The sequence below is a fragment of the Hyla sarda genome, chromosome 5, assembly GCF_029499605.1.
Source record: "Hyla sarda isolate aHylSar1 chromosome 5, aHylSar1.hap1, whole genome shotgun sequence".
Lineage (NCBI taxonomy): Eukaryota > Metazoa > Chordata > Amphibia > Anura > Hylidae > Hyla > Hyla sarda.
In genome coordinates, this window is record NC_079193.1 from 316,180,350 (window position 1) to 316,191,112 (window position 10,763).

Genomic DNA, 10,763 nt, shown 5'->3' on the forward strand with positions numbered 1-10,763 from the left:
TTGATTCAAACTTTTATTGGGGGGGGGGGGGCTTAGCGCTTGGAACAGTAGATCGCCGATCGGACGACCAGGAGGCAGGAGAGGACCCTCCTGTTGTCCAGTAAGCTGATCTGGACATCGCGATTCTGTTACGATAGTCCTGATCAGCTCTGCTGAGCTGCCGGGATAGTCTTACTATCACTTTAGATGTCATGATCAACTTTGATCGCGGCGTCTAAAGGGTTAATGCCGGCATCGGCCCGATCGGCAGTTCCTAGCATTAACCCTGGGTCCTGGCTGCTGATAACAGTTGTGACCCACGGGGTTTGAAGCGTTCTCAGCTCGTGAGAATGCTTTAACCCCTTCATGACCCAGCCCATTTTCACCTTCATGACCTGGGCATTTTTTGAAAATCTGACCACTGTCACTTTAAACATTAATAACTTTGGAATGCTTTTACTTATCATTCTGATTCCGAGATTGTTTTTTCGTGACATATTCTACTTTATTTTATCGGTAAAATTTCACTGATATTTGTATCCTTTCTTGGTAAAAAATCTAAAAATTTCATGAAAATTTAGAAAATTTAGCATTTTTCTAACTTTGAAAGTCTCTGCTTGAAAGGAAAATGGATATTCCAAATAAATTACATATTGATTCACATATACAATATGTCTACTTTGTGTTTGCATTAAAAAATTGACAAGTTTTTACTTTTGGAAGACATCAGAGGGCTTCAAAGTTCCGCAGCAATTTTCCAATTTTTCTCAAGATTTTCAAAATCTTAATTTTTCAGGGCCCAGTTCAGGTTGGAAGTGGATTTTAAGGATCTTCATATTAGAAATACCCCATAAATGACCCCATTATAAAAACTGCACCCCCCAAAGTATTCAAAATGACATTCAGTAAGTGTTTTAACCCTTTAGGTGTTTCACAGGAATAGCAGCAAAGTGAAGGAGAAAATTCTAAATCTTCATTTTTTACACTCGCATTTTCTTGTAGACCCAATTTTTTTATTTTTACAAGGGGTAAAAGGAGAGAAATCACCCTAAAATTTGTAACCCAATTTCTCTCGAGTAAGGAAATACCTCATATGCGTATGTAAAATGTTCGGTGGGCGCAGTAGAGGGCTCAGAAGGGAAGGAGCGACAATGGGATTTTGGAGAGTGAGTTTTTCTGAAAGGGTTTTTGGGGGGCATGTCCCATTTAGGAAGCCCCTATGGTGCCAGAACAGTGGACCCCCCCACATGTGACCCCATTTTGGAAACTATACCCCTCATGGAATGTAATAAGGGGTGCAGTGAGCATTTACACCCCACTGGCGTTTGACAGATATTTGAAACGGTGGACTGTGCAAATCAAAAATTTTATTTTTCATTTTCACAGACCACTGTTCCAAAAATCTGTCATACACCAGTGGGGTGTAAATGCTCACTGCACCCCTTATTACATTCCGTGAGGGGTGTAGTTTCCAAAATGGGGTCACATATGGATATTTATTGTTTTGCGTTTGTCAGAACTGCTGTAACAATCAGCCACCCCTGTGCAAATCGCCTCAAATGTACATGGTGCACTCTCCCTTCTGGGCCTTGTTGTGCGCCCCCAGAGCACTTTGCGCCCACATATGGGGTATCTCCGTACTCAGGAGAAATTGCGTTACAAATTTAGAGGGTCTTTTTTCCCTTTTACCTCTTGTGAAAATGAAAAGTATAGGGCAACACCAGCATGTCAGTGTAAAAAATTTATTTTTTTACACTAACATGCTGGTGTAGACCCCAACTTCACCTTTTCATAAGGGGTTAAAGAAGAAAAAGCCCCCCAAAATTTGTAAGGCAATTTCTCCCGAGTACGGTGATACCCCATATGTGTTCCAAAACTGTTGCCCTGAAATACGACAGGGCTCCAAAGTGAGAGAGGGCCATGCGCATTTGAGGCCTGAATTAGGGATTTGCATAGGGGTGGACATAGGGGTATTCTACGCCAGTGATTCCCAAACAGGGTGCCTCCAGCTGTTGCAAAACTCCCAGCATGCCTGGACAGTCAATGGCTGTCCGGCAATACTGGGAGTTATTATTTTGCAACAGCTGGAGGCTCCGTTTTGGAAACAGTAGCGTACCAGACGTTTTTCATTTTTTGGGGGGAGGGGGGCTGTGTAGGGGTATGTGTATATGTAGTGTTTTTTACTTTTTATTTTAGGTTAGTGTCAGTGTAGTGTAGTGTTTTTAGGGTACAGTCACATGGGCAGAGGTTCACAGCAAGTTTGCCGCTGGAAGTTTGAGCTGCAGCGCAAAATTTGCGCCATCTCAAACTTGCAGCACTCACTGTAAACCTCCGCCCATGTGAGTGTACCCTGTACATTCACATTGGGGGGAGGGGGCAAACATCCAGCTGTTGCAAACTCCGAGCATGCCCTTTGGCTGTCCGTGCATGCTGGGAGTTGTAGTTTTGCAACAGCTGGAGGAACACTGGTTTGGAAACACTAAGTTAAGTAATAAACTTTCAAGTGTTTTGCAACCAAACTTAGTGTTTCCAAACCAGTGTGCCTCCAGCTGTTGCAAAACTACAACTCCCAGCATGCATGGTCTGTCAGTGCATGCTGGGAGTTATAGTTTTGCAACAATTGCAACAGCTGGAGGCACTGAGGTAGGAAACAGACAATGTTTCCCAACTAGTGTGCCTCCAGATGTTGCAAAACTACAACTCCCAGCATGCCCAGACTGCCAAGGCATGCTGGAAGTTGTAGTTCGGCAATATCTGAAGGATCAGATGTTGCTGAACTACAACTTCCAGCATGCCTGGGCAGTCTGGGCATGCTGGGAGTTGTAGTTTTGCAACATCTGGAGGTCCACAGTTTGGAGACCACTGTATAATGGTCTCCAATCTGTGCTCTTCCAGATGTTAGAGAACTACAACTCCCAGCATGCCTGGACAGACTGAGCATGCTGAGATTTGTAGTTTTGCAACATCTGGAAGAGCACAGATTGGAGACCATTATACAGTGGTCTCCAAACTGTGGACCTCCAGATGTTGCAAAACTACAACTCCCAGCATGCCCAGAAAGCCAAAGGCTGTCTGGGCATGCTGGGATTTGCAGTTTTCAAACTCTCAGAGGCAGCAGTGAGATCGCTTTACGGCGATCTCACTGCTGCCAATGAAGATGCTGCACTGCTGCCGGAAACTCACCTCCGGGACGCAGCGCAGCCGGGACCGCACGGAGGACGTCGGGACCGCACGGAGGACGCCGGGACCGCTCGGGACACCGCTCGGACGGGTGAGTGACACCGGGGGACGGGACAGGGACACTTAGCAGAGCGGTGTGTGTCCCGATCCCCGTGATCGGAACTCACACACCGCGCTGCTAAGTATTCTCATAGCAAAACGCTGCTATCAGCTAGTCAGATTTGACCAGCTGATAGCAGCGATCGCTGGGGGGGGGGGTGGGGGACGAAACCCCCCGTGGTCGCACGGTAAGATGGCTGGCTATCAGTGATAGCCACCATCTTTCCGGGCGCTGCGGGATGCCGCGAGTAGCGGCAGTAATATCCATGACGTACCTGTATGTCATGGGTCGGGAACACCTTGCCACCCATGACGTACAGGTATGTCATAGGTCGGGAAGGGGTTAAAGGGGTTATCCAGGAAAAAACTTTTTTTTATATATATCAACTGGCTCCAGAAAGTTAAACAGATTTGTAAATTACTTCTATTAAAAAATCTTAATCCTTTCAGTACTTATGAGTTCTGAAGTTGAGGTTGTTCTTTTCTGTCTAAGTGCTCTCTAATGACACGTGTCTCGGGAACTGCCCAAGCAAATCCCCATAGCAAACCTCTTCTAAACTGGGCGGTTCCCGAGACATGTGTCATCAGAGAGCACTTAGACAGAAAAGAACAACCTTAACTTCAGAAGCTCATAAGTACTGAAAGGATTAAGATTTTTTAATAGAAGTCATTTAAAAATCTGTTTAACTTTGTGGAGTCAGTTGATATATAAAAAAAAAAGTTTTTTCCTGGTCAACCCCTTTAAACCCCGGTAACGGGACTCAGGATGTTCAGGTACGCCCTAAGTCCTTAAGGTGTTAAAGAAGCACTCCAGGTTTGGTTTGTTTTTCTGCCCATATCATGCACACTCACCATCACTAGTCGTACATAACAATTTGTTTAATTCCAGCGCATCTGCACCTATGCGTCTCATTAAGATAACTTGGTCATGTGATCACCAACCTGACTACTTGGTTTACTTGGTTTAAAGTTTAATGTGTGTGAGAGGATTTCAATCCTGGGTCAGCTGTCTTCCTATGAACTACAGGATGATGTCATCACCTACCAGATCCTATTCTACAAGCTCCTAGACCCTTCCCCTCCAAGCTCTATCTGTATGCTACTGCTATTTTTTATGGAATCAGGATATAGATTAGTTATTCACCTCCTCTAAGGCTGTTTTTGCCATGATTTTTTCAACATCATGGCCAAAATTGTGATATTTTACAGCAATTGTGCAAATCACAGTAAAAAAGAGGACTTTTCAGAAATGAAAGAAGCTATCTGATTGGTTGCTATGGGCAACTGGTCAACTTTTCCTCTGGACAAGTTTTGATAAATCTCCCCCATCTTGTTTACCACGATTTTGGAACATTTTGGCAGGAAAACAGCATTAATGCAGTAGGAATTCAACATGCAAACACAGTCTAAACACTTTAAATCTTTATAAAACATCTCAATTGTGATTCTAGGTAAAATCACTTTTGCTTCAAGGCAATATTTCCCTAAAAAGGCACGTTGAATAAGAAAATGCATCAAAACAACAGATGATGTGAACTGACACCAACTCACTTATGAGTCTAATGGGTTTACCTGGGTGATAAGATGACTAGCTGCATTCAGAAAACTCCACACCCTCAGCCAGAGGATTCATGGGAAATGTAGGCAGCATAACAGAATCACTTCAGTGATTAATTTACATACAAAATTGAACCAATTTTATGCCTGCCGCATCAGCTAAATTAGGTTAGCACAAGGAATGCACTCGAATATCTACATTGTTCTCTAATAATAACATAGGCTGCATTATATAAGCATATATTCCTTTGGAGTTCCAGAGAAAAATGTTCAACTGAGCCATGACACAGGGGATGTGTCCGGAAGGTGGTCTCCCGACTTGCCTCCAGCCCTTCTTGGCTTGATTGATAGGTCTCTCACTAATCATAGGGACCTATCAATCAAGCTTAGTGTTTGAAGGTTTCGAAGTAAAACTTAGGTGTCAGTGATGAGGGACCTTGTGGGAATTTCAAGATGTCCGTGGTTAAGGCAGTATAAATCTTCTAAAAGGCTTTCTTTAATACTGCAGTTTTTACTGCATCTTAACAATGAACAGTTGTAGCAATGGGAAGCTTTAAAAGGGTTGTCCCATCATTAAGACCTTTCCTCTATCCACAGGATTGGAGAAAAGTGTATGATTTTATACGTTGGACCCCTGTGATCTCGAGTACAGGAATACTATAGCTTTGTTTAGAATGGAGCAGTGTCATATGCGGGCACTACCACTCAATGCTGTACTTGGCTGTTTTTAGCAGTTCCATATATGTGCGGTGACCCAGTAAGGTAGTTGCACCCCTGGGCCCCCCCCTGACCTGTCTCCTATGTATATTCCCTTACGTGCTTATGTTATCAAGTGTATTGTACATTAAATGTGTTATACATTTAAGTAATATTGCTATGTGTTGTATCCAAGGAAGGTACCAGTGACATGTAACCTACAGGATGACCTATGGGACTCCTCCTGAATCTCCCCCATATAAGCCCTGGGTGGAGTTTCCTCAGTCTCTCTTGTGCTCTTTAGTGTTGAGTTGCAGAGAGGTCAAGTCTGGAGAGAGTGTCTGGTGTCCTAAAGAGGCCTAAAGTCTACCACGCAGCCATGGATCCACAAGTCCACTACCCCCCTGGTCCAAGTCAAAACCTTGTAAGCTACAAACACGGTAAAGTCTGTCATAGTCAGTCTCAGTAAAGTCAGTCCAAGTCAGCATGGCCCTGCATCAAATTGTCCAAGTCCACCATAAGTACCAGAAAGCCCTGTGGTCTCTGAAGTCACTGGTCACCTCCTTGGGCCTATCCAAGCTGTATGGACTGTTACATCTGTCTGACTCAGTAAAGCTGCCATTGTGCTGTAACTTGGTGTCAGAGTCATTATTTGCCCCTGTGCCTAGCCCAGGATCCAGCGGTATACCTTTGGGTGGTGTAGAGGATAAACCACGCCCAGGCATCATGAACACAAGGGGTTAATGCCATCTGCCCTTAGGGTAATTCCATCTGCCCTCATCACACCCTCACCACAACTTTTGGCGTCCAACGAACAGGATACGGGTGTGCGCCTTATGCAAAAAGTACCCCCCCCCCAGTCTGAACTGTGTCCAGTGTTGCCGAAAATTTGCACGCAGATGTGAACAAACATTGCGTCAGAAAGTGTATGGGACTTTGTCAGTGAAAAGTGTTCATTCCGAGGCCTTGTGAAAAAAAGGGGGAGGTGAAGAAAAGACTGTTATCTGCCATTGTGAACTGTATAGAGTCTGTACCTGAAAGTGTAAATCTGGTCCTGTGTTTCCCACGTGCGCGAGCGGTCGCAGCTCCACCCACGTCAGTCCCCAGCGGTGACGCCTCTTCAATCAAGTGAGGAGGGACCAAAGAGCCTCCCTATGTTGCACAGGGGAAGATTTTGCTGACTGGACCTAGACAGGAAGTTCCCTGGGGGCAGCCATCTTGGAGGTTCTGGCTGCTGCGTCCGTCTCCAGCAGTCACCCACATAGCCACGCTGCATTACAGGCTCCGCAACCACCACCGATCATCAGTATCAAGTCTCCGGTGCCCGAAGCTGTCATTACTGTCACATTACTGTCCGCAAGTCTGTTTGCAAGACTGGTCATCATAGGGTACCTGCAAAATAGAGGGGGAGTGTCCACTGTAGTACCCCCATCAGTAAAACCGGAGCTGCTGCAGCACTTCATCAATTCTCTTAAAAGGGAACACACCCCATTCTTCTTAAAGTGACAGTGCACTCAAAAAGCAACAGGATGTCTGAACCCAGCCCCACAGATCAATCAGGTGCCAGTACCCCTTCATCTCCAGCGGCAAGGTCATCACCTGCTCGAAAAGTCAGGGTCCTGCCCCCCCTGCCTCCAGCAAGCATCAAGAGTCCTGGTGTTTTAACGTCTGCAGCGGTATTCATGGGGAATGCTGTCCTTCCTATCTACAACGGAGACCTCTTCACCCTGAGGGATTTCAAAGAGAGGATCCGATCCAGAGCTTGTTTGTATTTTACTCTTTCCCTCCTAGCCAATAGGTGCAACAGCTAACAGGACAACTCCAGGGACCGGCACTAGAGGAAGTCCGCATCGGGCCAGCATCTGAGAAGGCGACGGTGGAGAAGATCTGTAACAGGACTGTACCAGGTGTTTGAGTCACATTCTCCATCAGAGGTACGTCTCCGGCTGTATGAAAGGCGACAAAAGCCAGGTGAGACTTTGAGAGCATATGCTGTAGCCCTACAGAATGCCATAGAGACTGTCCAGAAGTTAAATGGTATAACTCCAGAGCAGGGCAACAAAGTGTTAATAGACAGATTTATTGATGGAGCCCATAATAAGTGGGACAAGGCGCAACTGAGAATGTTAGCAGCCCAAAATCCTAATATGTTATTTCCCGCTTTTAAGAGACTAGCTATCCAAGTAATTGAGTCAGAGGCTGAGTCCAAAGATGTTTGTACCCCCCTTGCACCTGCTCAGGGCTATACCACCCCATTCAACTATCCCGGCCGAAGTCCAAGCAACAATGTAATTCACTTACAAAGTATTAAAAAAGACCTTGAACAATTCACTAAGACTATCAAGGAGTTCGCCACCCGGCCTGCTCCACTCTCCTGTGAGAAATCCTTGCCTAGAAAATCCCCTTCTGCTCCTGCCCCCATGTAATTCCAATTACTGTGCTCCTTCACCCGCTAGGTATTCTGGGAGTAACAGACCCTTCTGTACTTACTGTAACAAGTCCAGCCACTGGGAAATGCACTGCTGGGGTTTAAATGGAATTCCCTCTGAGGTCAAGGACCGGACCGGTCAGCAGGCTTAACTCCCAGAACAACCTAAGTCAGGACTCTCACTTTATGTCGCCTCCTGCCCCTTTGTAACAGTTATTGTAGAAGGTGTACATTTAGAGGCGTTAATATATACAGTGTCACAAGTGTCTACCATATCTAAACTTGTTTTCTATCAGCATTGGGATGCTCGTGTATGGTGCGAGCCTGATGATGTTAATTTCCAAGTAGTTGCAGGTAAGGGGCAACCAGTCCCCAGATGTGGATACTTGGAGCCAACCATTCAATTGGGTGAACATGTACTTAAAGGGCAGGGAGTAATTGTAACCAATGTGACAGATAAGGGGTAAGCTGAATTTATATTGGGGATGAACATTATGAGGAATTGTTTTACTGAAATTTTGGATGCCTTGTATGCATCTCTTCCCCATATGTCCCCTTCAGACCAGCGGGCTGCGCAGCACCACTTGAAAGTTCTACAGGCGGAGCAGAAGTTTGCCAACAAGCAAATCTGCAGAGTAGGAGTTCAAGATATCAGGTCGGTGACCTTAGAACCCAACACTGAAACCATCATTTGGTGTTGTGCACGTCCCGGAGTCAAAAATCGGGCCTTGCTGGAACCTATGCAATTAGAAGTTCATCCTCTTGTCCAAGTTGCGAGAAGTCTTGTCACTGTCACCAACGGGAGAGTCCCGGTGCTGTTAGTAAACCTGTCTGACTCTGCTACTGTCTTACCCAAATACACTCCAGTGGCTCAGTTGTACCTCCTAGAGTCGAAAGACACTGTGACAGAACTTCTGGTGGCCCGACAGCATGCAGCTCAAGTTACTGATGGATCCAATGCTAACCCCCTAGAGCCCTGGTGGACGCAGCTCCAGGTGGGGGACAACACTACCCCAAGGGACCAAGTCAATGGAGTCATCAATGTCACCAAAAGGTATCATGAAGCTTTCAGTAAACACCCCACAGACTTCGGGAAGACTTTGATGATCCAGCACCGCATCCTCACAGGAGACAGCCAGTCTATCAAGGAAAAGCACCGTCCGCTGGCGCCAGGCATGTATCAGACTGTCAAGAAGATGCTGGCCGACATGAAAGAAGCGAACGTCCTACAAAAAAGTCAGAGTCCCTGGGCGGCACAACTTGTCCTGGTCAAGAAGAAAGACTAAACCATCTGCTTCTTTGTCGACTACAGGAAACAGAACAATGTCACGCAAAAAGATGCTTATCCTTTGCCAAGGATTGAGGAGTCGCTTACGGCCCTCGGGTCTGCTGCTTACTTCTCCACCCTGGATTTAACTAGCGGATACTGGCATGTGCCCATGACTATGGAGGATTGGGAGAAGACTGCCTTTGTGACACCCATGGGGTTGTTCAAGTTTAAAAGTATGCCGATTGGCTATGCAATGCCCCTGCTACGTTCCAGCGTTTAATGGAAAGGTGCCTGGGTCATTTGAATTTCCAAAGTGTTTTGCTGTACCTGGACGATGTCGTTGTGTACTCCAAGTCTTACCAGGAACACGTCAGTCATCTGTCAGACGTCTTTCAAGTTGTCACGATGCCGGCTGGCAGGTAGTGGATCCTCTGTGCCAGAGAGGGATTGGCATGGACCGTGCTAGTGGATCGGTTCTAAGTCACTACTGGTTTTCACCAGAGCCCGCCGCAAAGCGGGATGGTCTTGCTGCGGCGGTAGTGACCAGGTCGTATCCACTAGCAACGGCTCAACCTCTCTGGCTGCTGAAGATAGGCGCGGTACAAGGGAGTAGACAGAAGCAAGGTCGGACGTAGCAGAAGGTCGGGGCAGGCAGCAAGGATCGTAGTCAGGGGCAACGGCAGGAGGTCTGGAACACAGGCTAGGAACACACAAGGAAACGCTTTCACTGGCACGATGGCAACAAGATCCGGCAAGGAAGTGCAGGGGAAGTGAGGTGATATAGGGAAGTGCACAGGTGATAACACTAATAGGAACCACTGCGCCAATCAGCGGCGCAGTGGCCCTTTAAATCGCAAAGACCCGGCGCGCGCGCGCCCTAGGGAGCGGGGCCGCGCGCGCCGGGACAGGACTGACGGAGAGCGAGTCAGGTACGGGAGCCGGGGTGCGCATCGCGAGCGGGCGCTACCCGCATCGCGAATCGCATCCCGGCTGAAGGCGGTACCGCAGCGCCCCGGGTCAGTGGATCTGACCGGAGCGCTGCAGTGAGGAGAGTGTAGCGAGCGCTCCGGGGAGGAGCGGGGACCCGGAGCGCTCGGCGTAACAGTACCCCCCCCCTTGGGTCTCCCCCTCTTCTTAGAGCCTGAGAACCTGAGGAGCAGACTTTTGTCTAGGATATTGTCCTCAGGTTCCCAGGATCTCTCTTCTGGACCACAACCCTCCCAATCCACTAAAAAAAAAGTTTTCCCTCTGACCTTTTTGGATGCTAAAATCTCTTTGACGGAGAAGATGTCCGAGGAGCCGGAAACAGGAGTGGGAGGAACAGATTTGGGAGAGAAACGGTTAATGATAAGTGGTTTAAGGAGAGAAACGTGAAAGGCATTAGGAATACGAAGAGAAGGAGGAAGAAGAAGTTTGTAAGAGACAGGATTAATCTGGCACAAAATTTTGAAAGGACCAAGATAGCGTGGTCCCAACTTATAGCTAGGGACACGGAAGCGGACATATTTGGCGGAGAGCCATACCTTGTCTCCAGGGGAAAAAATGGGAGGAGCT